This window comes from Salmo salar, chromosome ssa29 (genome assembly GCF_905237065.1).
Source record: "Salmo salar chromosome ssa29, Ssal_v3.1, whole genome shotgun sequence".
In the NCBI taxonomy this organism is placed as follows: Eukaryota; Metazoa; Chordata; class Actinopteri; order Salmoniformes; family Salmonidae; genus Salmo; species Salmo salar.
Window position 1 is genome coordinate 22,958,607 of NC_059470.1, and position 26,742 is coordinate 22,985,348.

Consider the following 26,742-nt stretch of genomic DNA (forward strand, 5'->3'; position numbering starts at 1 on the left):
TATAGGCCTACCGCTGGCCAATCGGATTGCTCAGATTAACGAGTCTGCAGTAACGTAGCAGGCATAAAAGAAAGCTACAGCAAAATTGATACTGTGAGATTTCAAAACGTTTAAAACCATGACCAGAGAGACACTTTGTCAACACTTTGTATTCAACACTTTTATAAGCCAGTCTGCTGCTCTCTCCCTCTGCTGATACTGACCATCAGATGCAGGCACCATCAGCCCAGTAAAATAAAAAGCTAATTATTTAACCTGTTATGGCTAGGGGGCAGTATTTTCACAGCCGGATAAAAAAACGTACCCGATTTAATCTGATTATTACTCCTGCCCAGAAACTAGAATATGCATATAATTATTAGCTTTGGATAGAAAACACTCCAAAGTTTCTAAAACTGTTTGAATGGTGTCTGTGAGTATAACAGAACTCATTTGGCAGGCCAAAACCTGAGAAGATTCCATGCAGGAAGTGGCCTGTCTGACAATTTCTTGCCATTCTTGATTATCTCTATCCATTACAGAGGATCTCTGCTGTTACGTGACACTTCCTACGGCTCCCATGGGCTCTCAGAAGGCGGCAAAAAGCTGAATCGTGGCTTTGCAGGCTCGGGTTGAAAAAAAGTAGCGCGTTTGGGTAGTGGCTGGTTACAGTACCGTGAGACTCAGGCTCGTGCCCGCGTCGACAGAATGCTTTGTTTTCTTTTGTCTGTTTACCTAAACGCAGATTCCCGGTCGGAATATTATCGCTTTTCTACGAGAAAAATGGCATAAAAATTGATTTTAAACAGCGGTTGACATGCTTCGAAGTACGGTAATGGAATATTTAGAAATCTTTTGTCACGAAATGCGCCATGCTCGTGACCCTTATTTACACTTCGGATAATGTCTTGAACGCACGAACAAAACGGCGCTATTTGGATATAACGATGGATTATTTTGTACCAAACCAACATTTGTTATTGAAGTAGCAGTCCTGGGAGTGCATTCTGACGAAGACAACAAAGGTAATCAAACTTTTGTAATAGTAAATCGGATTTTGGTCAGGGCTAAACTTGGTCGGTGTCTAAATGGCTAGCCGTGATGGCTGGGCTATCTACTGAGAATATTGCAAAATGTGCTTTCACCGAAAAGCCATTTTAAAAGTGGACATATCGAGTGCATAGAGGAGTTCTGTATCTATAATTCTTAAAATAATTGTTATTTTTTTTGTGAACGTTTATCGTGAGTAATTTAGTAAATTCACCGGATGTTTGCGGGGGGGTATGCTAGTTCTGAACGTCACATGCTAATGTAAAAAAGCTGTTTTTTGATATAAATATGAACTTGATTGAACAAAACATGCATGCATTGTATAACATAATGTCCTAGGGTTGTCATCTGATGAAGATCATCAAAGGTTAGTGCTGCATTTAGCTGTGGTTTTGTTTTTTGTGACATTATATGCTAGCTTGAAAAATGGGTGTCTGATTATTTCTGGCTGGGTACTCTGCTGACATAATCTAATGTTTTGCTTTCGCTGTAAAGCCTTTTTGAAATCGGACAGTGTGGTTAGATTAACGAGAGTCTTGTCTTTAAAATGCTGTAAAATAGTCATATGTTTGAAAAATGGAAGTTTTCGGATTTTAGAGGAGTTTGTATTTCGCGCCATGCCCATCATTGGATATTGGAGCAGGTGTTCCGCTAGCGGAACGTCTAGATGTAAGAGGTTAAAATGCATGCTCACTCAGCTGTATCTCACAAGTAATAAAATGGATCTATTACCGGTGTGATCATATAGCCTACCTCAAATGTGGATTTCTTTAACGGCCCAAAACAACAATGCATTGGCAGGGCAATTCAAGCAAAGTTGATATGCGGTGACAATGTATTGGGCCTATAGCTTACTGCACAAACCTCATTGCTACAGAACTGTTTTTAATTGGCTAATGTTGCACAGGCTTACACGGTAGATCTCGGCTTTCATCTTGACTCAGAAAAGGTTGGTGACCACTGTTCTCAAGTTTTCCCTGTTAACACCATCAACATTTCCCTTTACTGGGACAATTGTGATCGAATCAACGCAATATTAGCCGCTTTCAATGCAACATACCGAAACAAAACGATCTATGCAAGAGATTTTGTTGTCGGCAGAACGCATCGGAGTAGGATTCTATTGCATTGACACGCACTACTCAGCCCCTACTCTACACAGACCTGTGCGGCATAAACAATCAGAGCTGCTGTAGGTCTATATGCAGATAGACCATTGCCATATACGGATCTGTGCCATTTACTTTGAACTGGATTGTGTTTACAGCATGAGTGATCGTGAGTAGATGGGTTTGTTTTGAGATTAAAGTAAGAGCTGCATGTAGCCGTGTGCATTTTTTCCCCTATCCTTTGCTAGTTAGGTAGTTATTAGCACAGTTATAGATCATTTGTTGTCCGCAATAGGGGAGTGATTGCTTCCTACAAGAGAACAAAACATGTAGTCAGGTAACTAGCTTTTTTTTGTCCGAAAGGGGCAGGGTTGTATTTTGAGCCAGGCTTGAATAAGCTAAGTAGCCCATAGGCAGAGGGAAGCATAATTTGCCTGATTCTCTGTAATAACGGTATGAGAATAATAATGCATTTTATTTTGTAAAGTGGTTTCTTTCATCAAACACAACAGCATTTTCAGTCACCTTATCTGAAGGTCAAGTGGTTAAACAGGCTAATGTTAAGTCCTGCATGTTTTTTCAAAAGTCTCATGGAATGTTGGCCTACATTGGACACCACATATTGGCTGCTACTGTAGGCTGAATGATAGAACAGCTATTTCCATGTTAAAATGTTATGGGATGCATTTTCTCTATTGTTTTTGATGGTAGGCCACCCTGGTAGACCTACATTATGTTCAAATAGCCACAGTAGCCTACATGACCACTAACTTAAAGGGGTACAGACTCAGTGTTTACAGTAAAACACACACTGGAAGTCACGTAAAATTTTCACAACTATCAAGTATGTGCTCAGCAGACCTGAAATTTTCTCTATGCCGGAAAATTGTATGTGACTATCAAAATGGAATTAAGAGAGTAGTTAAAAATGAGCAATAACTTGTCAGATTTCTGCAGGTTTGAACAAAAAAGGTGACTTGATTTATGCCAGAGTTGACACGGATATCTAGCGTAGGGGAAAACACATCGGTTTTGATGGACAGCTCATTCACGGCGAGCTATAAAGTGAAGCAGGGTGGGGGTATGGGGGAAACACACGGACTGGATTGAAGACATGATTTCCTGGAAGGCTGACGCCGACACTATCGGCCCGGCAGACAGAGTGAATAAGCTCCCCTCGGGAAGCTGGGGTATAGACGACTACGAAAGGCGGCAAGTTATTTTCCGGAGCGACGCCTTTGTGTACCCTGATGAAGAGGAGGAGATAAACGATTGTTCCCTTTTGTCATCAATTACTCTTCGGCAACAGTTTTGGAGGTCAACGTGGAGCCTACAGGACTGTACATTCGGTCTCTCTCTCCCTCTCTCACCCCCTCCCTCATTTCACCTCGTCTTCCTACTTTTTTTTTTTTCTTGATCCATGATTTCTTCTAGCCTAATGTTTGGATTTTTTTTCTGCACCGATGGGCACATTTGCGAGTCATCCAATAGAACAGCTGTGGGGAGTGGAGGCTGGGTCCAAGAATAACTGCAAATAATATCGGCGGGAGGGAGGGAGGGAAATAGGATAAATGCTGCACAATTTCTGGCTTCATGCTGACTGAGTCACAAATGGGGTCCACAGATGAGCGAATGCATTCTCCGTTCGAGGGCCTACACAAAGAATACCACCACCTAGAGCACTGCATTGTTGGTAAATCGCAGTAGGTATCATGCAGAGTTCCCACCCTGACCAAGGTATATGCATTTCCAAAACACTCCATCATCACATAACTTAGCAGTGAGCAACCTTTACTGTGCTCTTCTGCAGTTATCTGCCATGAGGTTCTGACCCTTGGTCACCAGTAATATACACTCTCCAGACAGATTATTATGTACACCACCCCATTCACAAAAATGGATTGCTCCTACAGATAGTGAATCACTTTGCCGTGGCTTGCTATATAAAGCAGGCAGACAGGTATCAAGGCATTCAGTTACTGTTCGATTGAACGTTAGAATGGGAAACACGAGTGACCTAAGTGACTGAGCGTGGTAGGATCGTCGGTGCCAGGCTCAACGTATCCAGTACGCATGGCAGTGTCTAGGGTTTCCCGAGAATGGTGCGTCAAACAAAAAATATCCAGTCCAGTGGCAGTCCTGTGGGCGAAAACAGCTCGTTGATGAGAGAGGTCGAAGGGCCATGGCAAGAATCGTGCCTGCTAACATGGAGGCCACAAACAGAGAAATAACGGCGCAGTACAACAGTGGCATGCAGAAAGACATCTCGGAACGCACAACTCGCCGAACCTTGTCACGGATGGGCTATTGCAGCAGACAACCACACCGGGTTCCAGCTAAAACAAGAAGGGTCTCTAGTGGCTACACGCTCACAAACACTGGACAATTGAGAAGTGGAAGAAAAAAAAAACATTGCCTGGTCTGATGAATCCTGGTTCCTGGCTGGATTTGGTGTAGGAAGCATGAGTCCATGGACCCATCCAGCCTGGTGTCAATGGTACAGGCTGGTGGCGGTGGTGTACCGCCGTTCAATCTGCAGCAACTGTGTGATGCCATCGCGTCAGCATGGAACACGCCTGTGGATCATTTCTGACTTGTAGAATACATGCCCCGATGAATTCAGTCTGTTCTGGAAGCAACGAGGGGGTCCGACACAGTACTAGATGGGTGTACCTAATAAACTGTCCGGTGAGTGTATATCATGCTTGGTAGAGTAATTCACCCTCTGGCAATCCCCACATATCTGCCCTTGGATCCCCCTTGTATAGCGCAATAGCACTGATATAAATAGTGGCCCACATAGATATTAATATCTTTGCTGTGGAATGCGCATCAATCTTTTCTCTAGTCCCATCTCCCACTCGTGTCACATTTCTCTGCGTCCCGGGTAGGAGATCTCTCGCCTACTTGTCAGACGCTCGCTTCCCTCAGATTTCTCTCCTGGCTTTGGGTTTCTCCTTTACCATAGCATCAATGCTCTTGACAGTAAGCTGGAATTGAGTATGTAGCTTGGTGAGACAGACTTGTATCCCAAGTCAGCCATCGCACAAGGCATGAGTGAGGCATAGAACGTAACCAAAATTGCTTCCGAGTCGAGGTTGCTTGTCAAATGCTATAACCCCAGTGGTATGTGCAGTATGAGCAATGCCTCTCTAAGGACAAATTGGTTAAACTCATACAAAATCGGCCAAATCAAAATGGCTGACACTTTCTGTAGAAGTTACATGATGGATGGCTTTCATTTCCCCACATGTATGATTTAAATGGGAACCCTTGCTGTCAGAACCCACATCATTTGTTTTACTAGCCTGGGGTGGTCCCATTGAATGATGCACACTCTGAGAGGAGTGGATCTCAATATGTAACCAATGGATACACACAATTTCCTCCGTTTATTTCCATGCCACAGGTTTTAAAATGGGAGCACCTTCTTACAGAACCCACCATAGGTCTCCTCCAACCCACAGGGATTCTGTTGATGGCTGCGCTCGGTGAGGAGTGGTAGGCTAAGTCGTGGGCGTCATAAGCGGCGGTAGCAGCAGCAGCACGCAGAACTGAAGGGTAATCTCGCTCAGCTCTGAATGGGAGGCATTAGGATACATGTCAGAAGAGGGAATAGGCAACCAGGCCTCTCCTGTAGGTTTAGACCCTAGGAAACTAGAAGCCACTGCACTGACTTATACTCACACACTGAAGTGGGGGGAAGGAACACACAAATGGGGTGAATACAGTCAAGATGCAGCCACATTTGGAAACAATTGTGTGAATGGAGTACCATTACAAACTAAATGTGAAACCCTCTAACAACCATGCTGTAACACTGCAGCAACTGTCCCTGGCTTCACTCTCCCTCTCTTCTTCTCCCTCCCTCTCTCCTTGTCCCTCCCTCACTCTCCCTTTCCCTCTGCAGCAGATCATCTTGAGTTGTCTAACACTGCAGGGGCAATACATCACTACAGGCATTTTCTCCTTGCCTCTCCCCGTCCCCTTCTCATTCACATTGTGTAGTATTGCACGACCATCACATTACTAGAACTACAGCGGTGATATGATGAGAAGTCCATCATATCAGTGAGATGGATCAAAATAGTATTCATGCAATGTTATATATAAAGGCCAATAGGCAGTGTGCATTCATGGGTTCCAAGGGAAGCCAGGCGTCCCCCAAAAATGTAAAAAAATAAATATAAAATAATTTTTATTTAGTCTCTCTCTGTGTTTGTCCTTCATTCCACAAGTGGCTTGAGCGAAACAGCGCCCCGCTCCGATTGAGAGAAACAGCGCCCCTCTGTCTCAGTATGTGTAGCCCATCTATCTGATGCGGTCTGGCCAAAAACAGTATGACATGGTTGCCGCCAGTAGCATTGAATTCAATAGCAAGGGAAGCAAGCAAGCATTTGGCCTCCCTTTATATATTTTTATTATAAAAAAAATAGCCAATCAGCGTTGAGTTAAGCTGAGTGAGCCCAACTGTGAATGGTCCTGGCGCACCAAGAAAATAAATTGTTAAGGGAAGCCAGATTGAATTTGGCTTCACACCATTCACATCACAGGCAAAATGTCAATGACAGAAAAAACATGAATTGTTGCATCTTGTTGTGTCGTCGTCCTCTCAGGCAACCATGAATAGAGATAGGGATTTGGACTTGGTGTACCGGCCAATGTTTATAATGCTGATTCAACCATAAATTCATATATTGTGCCCCTGGCCTGAGAGAATGGAAGTTCAATATGTAGCTAGATGTAGTAGGCTAATGTTAACTAGCTGGCTCATTGTTGCCAATTAAAAGATAGGCTACTAAAAAGCCTTTTAGACAGGTAGCCTTTTCTAGGACGACAAACAAAAACACATGTGCACGCACACACACACACACACACAGAGAAATCAGTACCATGGACAGCCACATGATATTTAGCTTACGTTGATTGTACTACAATGTTTTTGGTATGTAAGTTGTCACTGTGTTAGCCTAAGCATAGGTGATTTAAGGATGTTGAAATGTTGCAGAAATGACGTTAGCAGAGGCAGCTCCCGTTTTTTGGCGACTTGCAGCAACTCTGTGGTTCTACAGTAAATCAATAGTTGTTTAGCAGTCTTAAAATGTCAGAAACATTAACTTGATTGACCATGCAGTAGGTCATTAGTGATGGGGGGGAAAATCGATACAGTTACATAGTCGGGATATTATTTGACGGTATATCAATGTTGCAATATTATTTTTGCGCTAGTTTGCTGTACCTGCACCAAAACTCCAATTTGTTTTTAGCTCTTCTTTCCATCACTGATCAAAACTCGTTTTCTCATGGCTCCCTCTTGTCCCTCCGCAGGAGACATATGGTGAGCAATATGTTTGGAACATCGAATCGCAATACATATAGAATCGTTAGCAACGCAATGCATATCGGCACCTAAGTATTGTTATAATATCGTACTGTGAGATCCCTGGCAAATATCAGCCCTATGGGTCATGTACAGTGCCTTCAGAAAGTATTCACACCCCTTGACTTTTTCCACATTTGGTTGTGACAGCCTGAATTTAAAAAGGATTACATTGAGATTTGTGTCACTGGCCTACACACAACAACCCATCATGTCAAAGTGGAATTATATGTTTTAAAGAAAAGTTTTAAATTAATTCAAAATGAAAAGCTGAAATGTCTTGAGTCAATAAGTATCCAACCCCTTTTATGTCAAGCCTAAATAAGTCCAGGAGTAAAAATGTGCTTAAAAAGCCACATAAGAAGTTGCATTGACTCACTCTGCAATAATAGTGTAACATGATTTTTGAATGACCTGAACCCTAAACATACAATTATCTGTAAGGTCCTGCCGGCGAGCAGTTAATTTCAAACACAGATTCAACCAAAGACCAGGAAGGTTTTCCACTGCCTAGCAAAGAACGGCACCAAAGGAAGGACACCACTCAGGGATTTCACCATGAGGCCAATTAAAACCGTCACAGTGTTTCATGGCTGTGATAGGAGGACACAGAAGATGGATCGACAACATTGTAGTTTACTCCACAATACCAACCTAAATGACAGATTGAAAATAAGGAAGCCTGTACAGAATATGCCAAAAACATGTACCCTGTTTGCAATAAGGCACTAAAAGTAAAACTGCAAAAAATGGGTCAAAGAAATTAACTTTATGTCCTAAATTTAATGCGTTATGTTTTGGGCAAATCCAATAACACATTACTGAGTACCACTTCATATTTTTCAAGCATGGTGGTGGCTGCATCATGTTATGGGTATGCTTGTCATTGGCAAGGATTAAAAGAAACAGAATATAGCTAAGCACAGGCAAAATCAGAGGAAAACCTGGTTCAAATCTGCTTTCCAACAGACACTGGGAGACTAATTCATTTTTCAGCAGGACAATAACCTAAAACACAGGGCCAAATCTACACTGGAGTTGCTTACCAAGAAGACAGTATATGTTCCTGAGTTGCTGAGTTACAGTTGACTTATATCTGCTTGAAAATCTATGGAAACACTTGAAAAAGGCTGTCTAGCAATGATCAACAACCAACTTGACAGAGCTTGAAGAATTTTAATAAGAATCATGTGCAAATATTGTACAATCCGGGTGAGCAAAGCTCTTAGAGACTTACCGAGAAAGATTCACAGTCGTAATCGCTGCCAAAGGTGATTCTAACATGTATTGACTCAGGGGTATGAACACTTAAAGCAGCAATAGGTCACTTTTTGGGCGACCGGACCAAATTCACATAGAAATGTGTGTCACATAGAAATGTGTGTTAAAGATATGTCATTCTCATTAAAAGCAAGTCTAAGAAGCAGTAGCTCTGTTCTATGTGCACTTTTTCTATGCTTCCCATTCTTAAGTTTTGTTTTTGCGTCTTTTACTTTCGGTTTTGTACACCAGCTTCAAACAGCTGAAAATACAATATTTGTAGTTATGAAAAATATACTGCTCAAAAAAATAAAGGGAACACTTAAACAACACAATGTAACTCCAAGTCAATCACGCTTCTGTGAAATCAAACTGTCCACTTAGGAAGCAACATTGATTGACAATAAATTTCACATGCTGTTGTGCAAATGGAATAGACAGCAGGTGGAAATTATAGGCAACTAGCAAGACACCCCCAATAAAGGAGTGGTTCTGCAGGTGGGGACCACAGACCACTTCTCAGTTCCTATGCTTCCTGGCTGATGTTTTGGTCAGTTTTGAATGCTGGCGGTGCTTTCACTCTAGTGGTAGCATGAGACGGAGTCTACAACCCACACAAGTGGCTCAGGTAGTGCAGCTCATCCAGGATGGCACATCAATGCGAGCTGTGGTAAGAAGGTTTGCTGTGTCTGTCAGCGTAGTGTCCAGAGCATGGAGGCGCTACCAGGAGACAGGCCAGTACATCAGGAGATGTGGAGGAGGCCGTAGGAGGGCAACAACCCAGCAGCAGGACCGCTACCTCCGCCTTTGTGCAAGGAGGAGCAGGAGGAGCACTACCAGAGCCCTGCAAAATGACCTCCAGCAGGCCACAAATGTGCATCTGTCTACTCAAACGGTCAGAAACAGACTCCATGAGGGTGGTATGAGGGCCCGACGTCCACAGGTGGGGGTTGTGCTTACAGCCCAACACCATGCAGGACGTTTGGCATTTGCCAGAGAACATCAAGATTGGCAAATTCGCCACTGGCGCCCTGTGCTCTTCACAGACGAAAGCAGGTTCACACTGAGCACATGTGACAGACGTGACAGTCTGGAGACGCTGTGGAGAACGTTCTGCTGCCTGCAACATCCTCCAGCATGACCGGTTTGGCGGTGGGTCAGTCATGGTGTGGGGTGGCATTTCTTTGGGGGGCCGCACAGCCCTCCATGTGCTCGCCAGAGGTAGCCTGACTGCCATTAGGTACCGAGATGAGATCCTCAGACCCCTTGTGAGACCATATGCTGGTGCGGTTGGCCCTGGGTTCCTCCTAATGCAAGACAATGCTAGACCTCATGTGGCTGGAGTGTGTCAGCAGTTCCTGCAAGAGGAAGGCATTGATGCTATGGACTGGCCCGCCCGTTTCCCAGACCTGAATCCAATTGAGCACATCTGGGACATCATGTCTCGCTCCATCCACCAACGCCACGTTGCACCACAGACTGTCCAGGAGTTGGCGGATGCTTTCGTCCAGGTCTGGGAGGAGATCCCTCAGGAGATCATCCGCCACCTCATCAGGAGCATGCACAGGCATTGTAGGGAGGTCATACAGGCACGTGGAGGCCACACACACTACTGAGCCTCATTTTGACTTGTTTTAAGGACATTACATCAAAGTTGGATCAGCCTGTAGTGTGGTTTTCCACTTTAATTTTGAGTGTGACTCCAAATCCAGACCTCCATGGGTTGATAAATTGGATTTCCATTGATTATTTTTGTGTGATTTTGTTGTCAGCACATTCAACTGTGTAAAGAAAAAAGTAGATCTAGGATTCAGATCTAGGATGTGTTGTTTAAGTGTTCCCTTTATTCTTTTGAGCAGTGTATAATTCTATAGCGGTTAGATAGTACAATGACTCTCTACCTGTTTTGTCACAAACTGAAATTAAGCGAACTATTAGACATCCTGCTGGCATGTGCTCAATTCCCGTCAGTGTTTCCTTGACACAGCGGTGGCCTCTGAGGACCTTACCCTTCCAGAGGAGTTGGAGGAGACACATTACCTCAGATTGATGTGATAGGCCTCTTATCTTTTATTAGACTGAACCATTTGAGGAGTCTATTCAAGTTCGGGTCACAGAAAAAAAAAGATGGGGAAGAGAGTAGAGAAAAAGCTACAAAATCAGTTGTTATTTCACTGTCAACTCATGAACACAGCCAAACCATGCGATGATCGCTCCAATGCTGTCCTTCAAACTCATACGTTAAGGCCACAAACTCCTAATTAAAGAACCCTTTTCCGGCTAATCAGTCATCTCATTGCAATTTGTCCCTTGTCGGGAGAATCAATTTAGTGCACACAAAAGATGTCCCATTTACCATGTCTTTGTGCTATAAATGACTACCGGGTGCCATTTTTCAACACAAGTTAGCCAGCGTGTGATAGAAGACAGAACGTCACTCCATCAAGGCCTGGTTCAAACATTTTCTTTTGAGAAAGACACCCCACCACCAAGGTCATGTTTATTTAGCAAAAAAAGCCAATGGGAATGACATTTTCCAAAGGCTTGCTGACATGTTGCTCTGATAAGATAGGCAATCCTATATGATATCTACTGTAATCGATGGCAGCGTTGACAGTGGAGATATCATGAGGAGGCAACATTTTCCATGAGCTGTCAATCATAGGCACATAGAGCCTATAAGGAGGCTAGAATTACTCAAGGAGATTCAATTGGGTTGAATCAGTCAATGGCTGACAGAAAATGATAACCCTCAACAGAGCTCTTAAGCCTTGTTTCTTCAAATTGCTCCAGTAGCGTCAGGTATATCTTCAATTGATAGATCTAAAAGAGGTAAAAGCGGCTTGTTTGTGCAATGGCCTGGGGAAAGTCAATGCTGCTTGCTTTTCTTCTGTCTAACTCAGCGAACAGATAAGGCAGGGATTAATTGAATGTTTCTGTTTAGCGACGTGTGTCGTCGTGTGTTTAGCGACCGAGGTCGATATCTAGCTGCATTTTCTGGGGCATTTCATGGTAACGCTATATTACAGAAGAGCTTTAACAGTAGCGCTCAGGAATGATTGCTTGGTCCATTGAAAATAGAATCAATTTCTATGGCTGGGTCATTCACGCGTCGGCATGCTCTTTCTAGATCGTTACAGATCTCTGTGGGTTAACCACACAGCGCATTTGGTAAGTATTCAGACCCCTTGACTTTCCATATTTCGTTACGTTACAGGCTTATTCTAAAATTGATTAAATCGTTTTTTTTCCCTCTTCTAATCAATCTACACACAATACCCTATGAAAACCAAGCACAAACTGTTTATTTTATTTTTGCGAGTGTATTAAAAAGAAAAAGAAACTGGGTGCATCCCAGTGCTTGAGGCATCATTACAGACCCGGTTCGATCCCAGGCTGTGTCACAGCCGGCCGTGACCGGGAGACCCATGAGGTGGCGCACAATTGGATATCACGAAACTGGAGAGAAAAGGGGTAAAGGTACAATAAAAAATGTAAAATAAAAAATATCACATGTACTTAAGTATTCAGACCCTTTACCTCAGTACTTTCCTGAAGAACATACAGCAGCGATTACAGCCTTGAGTCTTCTTGGGTATGACGCTACAAGATTGGCACACCTGTATTTGGGGAGTTTCTCCCATTCTTCTCTGCAGATCCTCTCAAGCTCTGTCAGATTGGATGGGGAGCGTCGCTGCACAGATATTTTCAGGTCTCTCAAGAGATGTTCGATCAGGTTCAAGTCCGGGCTCTGGCGGGGCCACTCAAGGACATTCAGAGACTTGTCCCGAAGCCACTCCTATGTTGTCTTGGCTGTGTGCTTAGGGTTGTTCACTTCTTGGAAGGTGAACCTTCATCCCAGTCTGAGGTTCTGAGTACACTGGAGCAGGTTTTCATCAAGGATCTTTCTGTACTTTGCTCCGTTCATCTTTCCTTCGATCCTGACTAGTCTCCCAGTCACTGCCACTGAAAAACATCCCCACAGCATGATGCTGCCACCACCATGCTTCACCGTAGGGATGGTGCCAAGTTTCCTCCAGACATGACACTTGGCATTCAGGCCAAAGAGTTCAATCTTGATTCTCAATGTCTGAGTCCTTTAGGTGCCTTTTGGCTGTCATGTGCCTTTTACTGAGGAGTGGCTTCCGTCTGGCCACTCTACCATAAAAGCCTGATTGGTGGAGTGCTGCAGAGATGGTTGTCCTTCTGGAAAGTTCTCCCATCTCAGAGGAACTCTGGAGCTCTGTCAGAGTGACCATCGGGTTCTTGGTCACCTCCCTGGCCAAGGCCCTTCTACCAAGATTGCTCAGTTTGGCCAGGCAGCCAACTCTAGGAAGTGTCTTGGTGGTTCCAATCTTCTTCCATTTAAGAATGATGGAGGCCACTGTGTTCTTCGGGACCTTAAATGCTGCAGACATTTTTTTGGTACCCTTCCCCAGATCTGTGCCTCGACACAATCCTGTTGTCTTGGAGCTCTACAGACAATTCCTTTGACTTGATGGCTTGGTTTTTGCTCTGAAAACTGTGGGACCTTTTGGCAGGTGTGTGCCTTTCCAAATCATGTCGAAGCAATTCAATTTACCACAGGTGGACTCCAATCAAGTTGTAGAAACATCTCAAGGATGATCAATGGAAACAGGATGCACTTGAGCTCAATTTCGAGTCTAATAGCAAAGGGTCTGAATACTGGTGTAAATAATGTTTATTTTTATTTTTAATACATTTCCAACAATTTCTGAAAACCTGTTTTTGCTTTGTCATTATGGGTTATGGTGTGTAGATTGATAAGATAAAAAAAATATTTTATCCATTTTAGAATAAGACACTAACATAACACAAGGTTCTGAATACTTTCCGAATGCCCTGTACTCCTCAGGCACATTTGTTGTCCTTGTCCTCCTAGTGAGTTTATGATGAACCATGTTAAAGAAAGCCTAGAATCTGTTTGCTGAGCAACATAAGACATTATAGCCTGCCTTGAGATAAGCTAACACCAGTAAAATGTTTCTCAATCAGATCATAGCAAGCATCAATGATTTGTTTAGAGGATCAAGTTCAAACAGGTGGATGTAAGCCCAGTGTCTTCTCATGTTATTATTAGTGTATCGCTTATGCTGTAATATTCCCCAACTCTATGATCAAAAGAAATCCTCCTCCTTAGGCATGTACTGGATTTACTGCCTAAAAAATAAAATACTAACTTGTCTTGTATACAGTATAGGCCTACATGTACACAGCAACAGAGCATTGAACACTGTACAATCCTTGCCCAGCCAAACACAGCTGAAGGATTTGCAAAGCCGCAGAGCCTTCTTTGGTGCCGACGGCCTTTAATCCCCACTGATCTGATAGGATTAACACGAGGACTATGCTGGCGCTGGCTCAGAAAGCCATGGCTTTGCTCCGGTGCCTTGGGCTCGCCTAAAAGTCAGGTCAGACGGATTCGACGGGGAGAAATTATTTAGGCGAAACTCGGGTGACCTAAAGACTGTCAACTGGTATCCAATTCGCAGGTTATCGTGAGGTAGGCTAATACTGGCCTTTGGTTAGCAGGTTATCGTAAGACGAGAAAAACCATTGCAGACAGATTGACCGCACACAAATAGGGCACAAAGGGCGCTATCTGATATGAAATCCCATTATGCATTCCATTTCCATCTGCACTTCCATTTTGAAGCCAAACCCTCAGTTGCGCCAATAACCGTATTCGCTTGCCCCTGACTGACTAACTCACTAACTGAAGGTTTGGCAACAGATGCACGGCAAGAAGACCCGCACTCTCCAATACATAACGACAGAAATCAAATATAATCTTGAAATAGATTGTCAAGATGCCGTGGCACAGACCCCTCTCTCCACTCTGCTCAGAGACAGAGCAAAACAAGGTTCAGAGGAGAAGCTAAATTAAATCCAGAGGAGTCAGACCTAAAATAGTTTGGGTCTAACCTTCTTCTGCTTATTGGCAGTGGCGAAGTGGGCTTCTTCAATAATTTAGTTCAATTAAGCCATCCTCCCTCTCCTAACTTCTCCCCTTTTTAGCCACTTTAAGCAGTTTCTCCTCAAAGCTAATGGTGTTATAGCAGGCAGGCCATACTTGACTGAACAGTTCATGCACAGTTGCCAAAGGGGATTGGGTGGGAGTGAGAGTGACTAAGACTCCCAATTACTTGGAATGTGTGGCTGGGGTGGCCGTCCTCATGGATGGAGGCTAATGCGGATAGCCCACTGGATTTATTTTTTCAGCAGAGGTGGCAAATTCAGCGCAGATTGTGCTGCGAAGAGACAGAATAATTAGATCATTTGTTTTGGTCCTGTCCATATGTAGCTTGTTTTTTGGTTCCAGCAGGTTCAGGAATGGCTGAAGAATTTGAACTTTTGCCTGGAGCTAATTCTGCAAATAGCACTGCTGGGTGATTTGAAAAGTCAGTCAATCGATCAATAATATAATACTTTTAGCAAAAAATAAAATAATTTACAATCTGTAGAAACTATGAGAATAGAAAGGTTCAGAAATTGTAAACATCACTGCACAGTTGAAAAATATTTTGCAAATAGAAACCAAGAGATATATGGGAGAGGTTGAGGGTAGCTGAAGGACGGGATTGAAAACAAACAAAAGATAACTACCGTAAAATATACTGTGTCCATAAAAAGTATATAGTATGTACACGCTGGAAGTAGCAGCCTAAGTGTTGGTGTCCATTAGTTTACTCCAATTAGGGGAGGTGTGGTAGGATTAGGGGAAAATAGTAGTGGGCAAGATAAATTGTTGTCTACACGTAGCACAGGGTTAGGATAACACACTCTGGGTCAAGTTCCCAGAGTAAAGAAATTACTCATAAAATATGGTTGGGTTCAAACCAGTCGCTCGCACGCTCGCACGCACGCACGCACACACTTTCCACTAGGATTTGTGCGGTTTTAGAGGCCCTCCTCTTGGCGGCAGAGCCAAAATATTGCTGTTTTAAAGCACATTTTCCACATTTCTACTCATTTTGCAATGGGGCAGATGTAACATATATTTTACTGTTTTAATACAGTTTGTATGCTTAATCTGGTGTACAGTGCATTCGGAAAGTATTAAGTCCCCTTCACTTTTTCCACATTACAGTCTTATCCTAATATTCATAAAATAAATGCTTTTCCTCAATCTACACACAATACCACAAAGTGAAAACACGTTTTTAGAAATTTGTGAAAATGTATGAAAAAACAGAAATATCTTATTTACATAAATATTAAAACCCTTTGCTACGAGACTTGAAATTGAGCCCAGGTGCATCCTGTTTACATTGATCATCCTTGAGATGTTTCTACAACTTCACTGGAGTCCACCTGTGGTAAAGTCATGGCTTGGTTTTTGCTCAGACATGCAGCACTGTCAACTGTGGGACCTTATATAGACGGGTGTGTACCTTTTTTCCAAATCATGTCCAATTAATTGACTTTACCACAGGTGGACTCCATCGTCATTAAAATGGAAGAAATTTCCTAGCGCTGGCCGCCTGGCCAACCTAAGCAATCGGGGTAGAAGGACCTTGGTCAGGGAGGTGACCAATAACCTGATGGTCACTCTGACAGAGCTCTAGAGTTCCTCTGAGGAGATGGGAGAACCTTCCAGAAGGACAACCATCTCTGCAGCACTCCACCAATCAGGCGTTTATGGTAGAGTGACCAGACGGAAGCCACTCCTCAGTAAAAGGCACATGATCAAACCAAGATTGAACTCTTTGGCCTGAATGCCAAACTGCATGGTGGTGGCAGCATCATGCTGTAGACATGTTTTTCAGCGGCAGGGAATGGGAGATTAGTCAGGATCGGGGGAAAGATGAACAGAGAAAAGTACAAAGAGATCCTTGATGAAAACCTGCTCCAGAGCACTCAGCAACTCACACTGGGGTGAAGGTTCACCTTCCAACAGGAAACTGACACTAAGCACACAGCCAAGACAACGCAGGAGTGGCTTCGAGACAAGTCTCTGAATGTCCTTAAGTGGCCCAGCCAGAGCCCGGACTTGAACCTGATCAAACATCTCTGGAGAGACCTGAACATTGCTGTGCAGTGTCGCTCCCCATCCAACCTGACAGAGCTTGAAAGGATCTGCAGAGAAGAATGGGAGAAGCTTCCCAAATACAGGTGTGCCAACCTTGTAGCGTCATACCAAAGAAGATTTGAGGCTGTAATCGCTGCCAAAGGTGCTTCAACAAAGTGCTGAGTAAAGGGTCTGAATAGTTATGTAAATGTGATATTTCAGTTTTTATACATTTTCAAAAATGTCTAAAAGCCTATTTTTGATTAGTCATTATGGGGTATTGTGTGTAGATTGATGAGGGAAAAAAAATAATTGAATCCATTTTAGAATAATGCTGCAACGTAACAAAATGTGGAATCTGAGGGGTCTGAATACTTTCCGAATGTACTGTAAACTAATGTATAGAAGTTATTTTACAAGAGACAAAATTCACAAATTCTACAGCAAAACGGAGTCATGTCTCAAGTGTAAAACTAATAATGACTCACTAAATGCTTTTTGGTAACACTACAAAGTTCTTAAGTTGTAGGCGGAGCTAGAAAGTTGGCTGTCAGAACAATTACAGTATAAACTTACTTTTAATCCATCTGTCTGCATATTTCAAGACATGACATATAGGTGTGTAGTGAGATACTCAATGGGCTGGACGATTCTTTTTTGTCATCGCTCATTTTGAAAACAAAGTAAAGTCAATCAATCCACCATCATTGACACAATGGAAATATCAAATTATTTATTATTGAAATAGCACGGGCGACTGAGAAAAACTAAATTGGTACAATTTAAGACCAGGTGGCAAACAATAACGCAGGCACTAGGGATGGGGGGGGGTGAGCAGGCGGGGCTGAGGAGATCAGATATAGTCGTTGTTTTTATGTGTCTATAAGTTGTCGTTGAAATGTATAAAAGTTTGTTTTCAAATGTAAAAAAATAAATAAAAAATATAAGAAAAGGAAAAATACCATTATATACAGTTGAAGTGGGAAGTTTACATACACGGGTTGGAGTCATCACAACTCATTTTTCAACCACTCCACAAATTTCTTGTTAACAAACTATAGTTTTGGCAAGTCGGTTAGGACATCTACTTTGTGCATGACACAAGTAATTTTCCAACAATTGTTTACAAACAAATTATTTCACTTATCATTCACTGTATCACAATTCCAGTGGGTCAGAAGTTTACATACACTAAGTTGACTGTGCCTTTAAACAGCTTGGAAAATTCCAGAAAATTATGTCATGGCTTTAGAAGCTTATGATAGGCTAATTGACATCATTTGAGTCAATTGGAGGTGTAGCTGTGGATGTATTTCAAGGCCTACTTTCAAACTCAGTGCCTCTTTGCTTGACATCATGGGAAAATCAAAAGTAATCAGCCAAGGCCTCAGAATTTTTTTTTTTAGGCGTCAACAAGTCTGGTTCATCCTTGGGAGCAATTTCCAAACGCCTGAAGGTACCACGTTCATCTGTACAGTACAAAAGTAAGTATAAACACCATGAGACCACACAGCCGTCATACCGAACAGGCAGGAGACGCGTTCTGTCTCCTAGAGATGAACATACGTTGGTGCGAAAAGTGCAAATCAATCCCAGAACAACAGCAAAGGACCTTGTGAAGATGCTGGAGGAAACAGGTATAAAAGTATCTATATCCACAGTAAAACGAGTCATATATCGACATAACCTGAAAGGCCGTTCAGCAAGAAAGAAGCCACTGCTCCAAAACCGCCATAAAAAAGCCAGACTACGGTTTGCAACTGCACATGGGACAAAGATTGTACTTTTTGGAGAAATGTCCTCTGGTCTGATGAAACAAAAATAAAACTGTTTGGTCATAATGACCATCATTATGTTTGGAAGAAAAATGGGGAGGCTTGCAAGCCGAAGAACACCATCCCAACTGTGAAGCACAGGGGTGGCAGCATCATATTGTGGGAGTGTTTTGCTGCAGGAGGGACTGGTGCACTTCACAAAATAGATAGTCTCATGAGGAAAGAAAATTATGTGAATATATTGAAGCAACATCTCAAGACATCAGTCAGGAGGTTAAAGCTTGGTCGCAAATCGGTCTTCCAAATGGACAATGACCCCAAGCATACTTCCAAAGTTGTGGCAAAATGGCCTAAGGACAACAAAGTCAAGGTATTGGAGTTGCCATCACAAAGCCCTGACCTCAATCCCATAGAAAATGTGTGTGCGAGCAAGGAGGCCTACAAACCTGACTCGGTTACACCAGCTCTGTCAGGAGGAATGGGCCAAGATTCACCCAACTTATTGTGGGAAGGTTGTGGAAGGCTACCCGAAGCATTTGACCCAAGTTAAACAATTTAAAGGCAATGCAACCAAATACTAATTGAGTGTATGTAAACTTCTGACCCTCTGGGAATGTGATGAAAGAAACAAAAGCTGAAATAAATCCTTCTCTCTACTATTATTCTGACATTTCACATTCTTAAAATATAGTGGTGATCATAAATGACCTAAAACAGGGAATTTTTACTAGGATTAAATGTCAGGAATTGTGAAAAACTGAGTTTAAGTGTATTTGGATAAGGTGTATGTAAAACTTCCAACTTCAACTGTGTGTGTGTGTGTGTGTGTGTGTGTGTGTGTATAGGTGATATATATATATATATATATATAACACACACATATTTAAATAAAGCTATTCTACACATTTTGTCATGGGGCTGAGAGAAAAATGTCAGTTTCAAAGCTAATTTCCTTCAATTATACACATTTTTGACATAGCATAAGAACAAGGCATAAGCCATCGAAATGGAATTTCACATTTTTGGAATTTTATATTCTCCCGGACAGTGAATGTTAGTTCTCAAAGATAATGTTATTAAAAAATATAATACTCCATCATCTTTTTACATGCTTTATATCTCGTTTTAGTCATTTTAGTTTACACTGAAAACCTGTTTACTATTTATATTTGACAACTTTTACTCCCTTACATTCCTAAATAAATGTACTTTTTAAACCCTATACATTTTTCATGACACCCAAAAGTACTCGTTACATTTTGAATGCTTAGCAGGACAGGAAAATAGTCCCATTCACGTACCTATCAAGAGAACATCCCTGGTCATCCCTACTTCCTCTGATATGGGAGACTCACAAATCATTTACAATGATGCATTTGTGATCTCTAAGTGTTGGAGTGTGCTACTGGCAATCTGTAAATTCTTAATATTTGGAATTTTTAATGATTTATACTTTTGATACTTAAGTAGATTTTTGCAATAACATTTATTTTTGATACTTAAGTATATTTAAAACCAAATAATTTGACTTTTACTCAAGTAGTATTTTTACTGGGTGACTTTCACTTGAGTCCTTTTCTATTAAAGGCATCTTTATTTTTACTCAAGTATGACAATTGGGTACTTTTTCCACCATTGCTGAAAACCTTTTACCATCCCGAAAATTATTATTTGCGCCGCTGCTAAATGCATATAGGGGAAACACTGCACACAGAGGGAAAGCAAGCCAGAGAGGCTTTGGCGTTTCATTTGTCTCCACAGACAGCCAGTTAGTAGCTTAGCCATGGCCCCCATACCCTGGCCGGGCCCTGTCCCACAGCCATGCACTAAATCACATTCGTAAACCACCGGTGCTATTATTACCTCTAAGGAACACCTTTCAACAGGATTACATGGGTAGGAGGATTCCCCAATTGACAGGTTATTTATATCTGCTCATCCCCCGTGCCCTCCTGACCCCGTTTGAAAAATCAGCCCAAGTCCATTGCTCAAGCTAGCCTATATTTTAATACACCAAGCACGTCATCCCACCGAGCCTCTATAGGTGATATTGAGTAGTTACTAGCTCACCACATTGTCCTTCATCTAGAATAGGCTACTGAATTTATTTTCTATTAAGAGGATTGTAGAATATTCTATTCAAAATATCTAGGGTCTCTCTTTATATTTGCATCAATTAAGCATCTGTCACCTAATGATAATAAATACAAGATGATTAGTCAGTTTGATTATTATTAATTATTATTGTTACCAGCATTCAAATCTGAGGTGGTAAGTGTGGTACATCCAATAAAATGTCCAACCTCCCAAATGGGCATCCCCACAACCACTTACTAATAATCAGATCTGGGGGATATACAGTGTCCTTTACTAGATGAAATAGACCACCTTCAGTTCCAAGAAAAGCTACAGTGGCAAATCTGGAACAATGCCATCACTTGTGCAAATGGCAAGCTGCTATTGTGGCAGTAGTTACACTGAACACCAATGTTGTTGCGCAGTCTGGGCTGCTGGACTAGTAGACGACATTTTCCTTTGCAGGAATACCAGCGCATTAGCGAATTGTTGTTCATACAAGACATTCTTAGGGACATTACATTGTTCTATGCATTATAATTAGGCCTAATTTGTAAATGCACGCGGCAGACAAAGTTATGCAGAAATGTTTCAGCAAACTGATCCTCTTCAGTGTGCAGGTTGAGTAGGTAAACTCCACAAACTGTAAGTCTTCACTTCAATTTCTAGGGGGAAGAATTGTTGATGTCTGTCTAAATGACAAAGCAAGAGACTAGACTGACAATTTTAAAAACAGCCACACCAGTAGAAAGCTTAAAGATGATGGCCAGATCTTATCCATGATGTTGCTCAACGATTTACGTCAATAAATCATAGTTTTATTCAAAGTATGATATATTTCGGCTTGAAGTGACAAATCGGAACTGCCCACTTTGTGAAAATCTGTGTAAATGCAGTGTCTTTTCCTATATGACATTCAAATTATTTTCAGCCTACATTTAGTTTCAGAGATCGGTTTTATTTGAATGTTACCACCCACTAGCCTGGCATTGTATATTAATCAGAAACAGATGCAACATCAGTCCTCTTCGCAACTGAGATGAGCCAAACAGCCTTGTGTCCACTTGGCCACCTGAACAATGGAGCACATTAAAATGGGGGGTGCAAATTGTGTTTTTGCACCTCTGCTTTTTTTTTACGTGAAAATTACCATAATCCATTGGATAATTTGTAAATTTTCCCTTATTTTTTAGCTAGTCTGTATTAAAAATTCATATACAGTATCTGACCATTTTGCAAAATTGTATAATTGCATGATATGATAGCATTTTTCAAACATGCTCTCCCAGTCCCCCCAAGATTAATGGTTTTTGACCACTAAAGATTTGCTTCACTAAATGCTCCACTGCTTTCGTTGGTGTATTGTTAGCTAGAAACCAGATAATGAAAAGGCACCCACAAAATAAAATTCAAAGGTCATTGTAGCCTATCATTTCACTTCCCCTGTGAGAACCATGAGCATGGATTGACTTGGCTTTTCTGTGCCACAGCCGGCAAACGTTGCACAGTGTCCATTACAATGTAGAAAAACGCATATCAGACTTCAAAGATAGGCCAGTGGTTTCTATCGGTGGCAAAGATTTCCGTAAATCAATGCGTTTGACAAATCCAGCTCCAGAATCAGCCAGAGCCAGCTGGCTAATCTTTTGAATACGGTGTAGTAAAAAGAAGACAAAAAAATGCAACAGATAACATTAGCTCGCTAGATAAAAATGTGCAAAATAGCGAGATTAGGTTAGCATGCTTGCTAGCTACACCGAAAGCCGTCAGTGCCCTATTTGTTGATGTTTATCAACTCCACCTGGAAATTCCCACACCCAATTTGTATAAGTAGCCTTTGTCATTCTTCGGAGCTGGAACCTAAACGTGCATTTTCTCTCTAGGACGGGGAATTAAGTTGAAATAGAGTCGGCAACATCCTCGGGGAGAGTCCTTTAAAACCCAAAGGCTATAGGGTAATTGTACCTATTTTCTAAATATTATGTTTTCTGTTGTTGGCAGACAAAGGACAAGACAGTCAGTCCCACAGGGAATCCAAATAGTCTGTTGCGGGACACTTAAGAGATTAGTGCTCAAATAATAAACCATTGAAGTGAATCTGGTTGAGTAGAGACACAAACTTGTTTCTAGGTCAGGAATGTTTTCCAGGAACTAATCTTTTGTGCTGTGGGGGGAGAAAATGTTTTTGAATGCATTTTGAAGGACATACTTCACATATTAGACAATATACTGTAAAATTGATATAACAACTGTCCTGACCCAGTCCCACGCAAATACAGACACAGCCGTTCTAGAAAAAACATATTGCAGAATCTGAGAGAATGTGAAAGAAACTCGGTCTGCCAAAGTTCACATACCCATGCAAGCAAAAGCGTTGACACACCTGGGCAAATCTGTCTTCATTCTTGAGGGACTCTATAATTAATCATGCAAGCTGATTAGAAAATGGGCCCATTTCTGCTTAAGGCAGCAAGGAGGTTAGGAAAACATGAGGGTTGTTCCATATAATTTAAGCAAGCCATGACACCCACCATCTCAGATTGTTCTGAAATCGTTTCTGTAGTTAGAAACAGATAAGATAAATGCAACATTATTTTGTTGAAATATGATTTGATCTCTGAGAAATTAAGCTAATTGGGTGGCTTTTGACCATTTCTTTGGATGCCTACTTACTGTTAGAAAAAAGTCTAAATCGGATGTTAGGTACTATATATTTTTTGAATATTATATGAATCCTATAAATAAAAAATTGCCAATTTGCATACAATCAATTAGCTTAATTTCTCAAGAGCTCAAAATAAATTTCAACAAAATAATGTTCCAGGAATGCTAATCCAATCGGTTTCTAACTGAAACATTTTCAGAACAATCCGAGATGGTGGGTGTCAAAATCCTCTTTCTTGTGGTTTGAGGTGGAATGACCCATGACATATGGAAGAGATTAACATGGGTGATATGAGCATACTTGTGACGAGATAGGGTGATGGTCCATGCCTCAGTTAGTTTGAGGTACTTGTTGGCTGGCAAGACCTCATTCACTGCAGCTGTTATTGCCACGACGGTGATGAAGCTTGACTTCGGGAAAAAGACACCAGTACTTGAGGGAAGCACATTTGATATTTCATGAGTACCCTGAGAATCCTACTCCCCAGAGAGGTTTTGCTGTGAGAACACTCAGGGATATTTTTTCATGTTTTCATTCCAAGCCTTCAAGACCTTAATGCAACAGACTGTTCTTTCATCAAGGGAGATTAACTCCAAAGCACCCATTCATCACCTTCTTCCCCCCTGCCACGTGTGTGTACAGTACACGTGTTTATGTAATATATGCATGAGTGAGTGTGATAACATATAGGCCAGGGGTCCCCAATTACATTCAACTGATTTTTCCTTGAGCGGATGGTCGGGGGGCCGGAACATAGTTCTAAATCATTTGTACACTGCAAATTGACCACTAGAATCCCAAACAGACATAGCATTTGACAAAACCAGAAAAATGGCAAACATTGATTACATTACAATCACATATGCCTCTCTATTTATGCGTGGGAATACTTGGGAACAGATTTCCTAATTTACTTCGAGGTGATGCCCTGGTGACTTTACATTCTTATGACCAACAACAACGAGGTTTGCTTTTGCACAGACAACGTGGGGGTGGGGGGGCCCCCCGCCGGCCACCTATTGGGGAACCCGTGGGTCGATAATGAGCCTTTACTGTGGACTTTATGATGGCCATAATGAGTTACTGCCCCCTCCATGAAATCCATTAAAGGCGGATATTAAAAAAAGTCTGAGCTCTGCACTGAATTACACCAGTATCATATGACCACATTACCCGCATATAACTAACAAGGAGGACTAATCAGAGACATACACACAGTCTACTGGAGCCACTTTCAAAACTGCAAAAAAGGGTCATTATAGTGATCAAAACAACAGACAGGTTTCAAATGCCCCGAATGATGTGATTTCTTTCCTTTCAAATACACAATTTAAATGGCATTGATGTCATCACTCTTATCAGCTATTTGATTGAAGTACTTGCATTACTTTTCTAGAGGTTCTGAATTGGATGTGCAAACAAACACATGAACATCACGCCCTGGCTGTGACCAGTCCCTCAAACCCAGCAATGATGAGGTTGAGGTACCTAAACATCATGCTCATGTTTACTTCACATTACCACACAGATAATCATGTGTCTATTTTGAACCGAAATGTAATGTGCATCTAGCATATTCACTATCAGACAGATGCCATGCCATGCTGTGTAGAATATAATACAAAATATGAGCTGCTGGAGGGGACCGTAATCAGGTTTCTAAAACGTGGTGCATTCATTAAGTCAAATGGTAAGCCAACTCACTCACACAATCCATGTTGTTCAAAACAGAGGTGGGTGGGAGGGATACTTGTTGATGTGGATCATTCGGTCAGAGCTGCAGGTTGTGATGCACATCTGTAATAACTATGAGGCTTTGCTGGCAGCAGAACCAGATTAGACCCGCGCTTCAGGACATAATTGATGCGCTCAGCCAGCAGTGTGCAGCAATAGACCACTTGAGCTTGTATTTTTACCCCCTTCTCAGCCAGTGATTGGACATAATCATCCATGAAATGCCCAATTTCCATCAGTATAGCCTGTGGTGGACCATCCGTGATGGTCGGCCATTGTGCCGCATTCTAAAAAGGCCCCTTTTCGTGTGTTTTGGGGCGCTCACAATCCAGGGCTTTGTTTTTCACAGTGGTTGGGAATGGAGGGATATAGTCGTTATTAAAATGCTTCCGTGATACAGGCACATCAGGGACTAGAACGACAACAGCCAGTGGTATCCAGAGCTCATATAAGGGAAAGAGGCAAATCACTCACAATGAATGGTCAACGGTAGAGATGAAAACACCCCCAGGAAATAGAGCTCCAAAAAATGTTGCCATACACATATAATAAGCACTTCTAAGATATGAATGTCACAATATACAAGGAAATGTACATAGAAAAAAAACAGTAAACCAATATAAACCTCATAAAACCAATCTCAGATGTTGGCTCCGTCTACCACGACAAAATAAAACTAACCAAATGTATTACTGTTCACCACCATGCATATTTGACAGCATGTCAGGAGACCTTGAATCAGGGCAACTAACACTGGCCATGGAAACACGGGTATGCAACATGCATGCGGCATGCTTTTTGAATAATTACCCCAGGCACAATTCTATGTTCCAAACCACTGCTCTCCTAAAACTGTGGCTCAACTTTCATAATATTGCATGAGGGCAATTTCACGGTAACATAGTGATGCCGAGACTCAAGATTTTTCACTTTAAAATGTAGGTATGCCAAACAAAAACCAATGATTGCAAAGATAAAGTGGCACTGCAGTCTGCTTTCACCTCATTTACTTAACACAAGGCACATCTCAATAGGTGGTCCAGATAAGTCATGACATAGCACAAGTGGGAGGGAGGGCTTTCCTCTTTTGTTCTCTATTGTTCCTCAAGGATGGGGAAAGCCGATGACATCAAGCATTACCATCAGACAAACTCCTTCAATTCCCTACTCCTAGAAGTTTGCAGTTATGTCTAAAAAACAACACTATTTTGTTAAAAACTAACTTGTTTTACCCTTTAGTGTGTGTACTTTACTGTATTTATACTTGGGATATCGCTTTTCAATACTAAAAGTTCAAAAATCGCTGTGCATACAACTTTAAATTGAACAAAAACACATTTACTTAAAGAACAGCGCAGATGTCAAGTTTCGCTACAGAATGACCGTTTGTGCCATCATTCTGTTACCAAACTTTGTATGATGATTTGATAGTAGCATAACGGACAGGTGGGTTAAAAAAAAACAACCTTTATTTAACTAGGTTATTAGTGGTTGTTAAGCCCCAATGTGGAACTTGGTTTTCCCCAGGCTAAAAGAAACCAGCATTGGGATTCTCTGGCCATTAAAACTACATAGGGAATGAATAAAACAAAGATGACCCTGGAAGCATAGTGATAGGTGAAACTACACCCATAATAGTGTGGTCCACAGCTAGGGAGCATGCTGATTATTGAAAACGTCAA

At 41.8% G+C, this 26,742-nt stretch overlaps 1 protein-coding gene across 1 annotated transcript in view; it reads right to left on the reverse strand.

The window, feature by feature from the left end:
- Positions 1 to 26,742, reverse strand: part of LOC106590359 (heparan-sulfate 6-O-sulfotransferase 1-B) — a 96,750-nt gene that overhangs the window by 68,378 nt on the left and 1,630 nt on the right. The window lies entirely within an intron of this gene.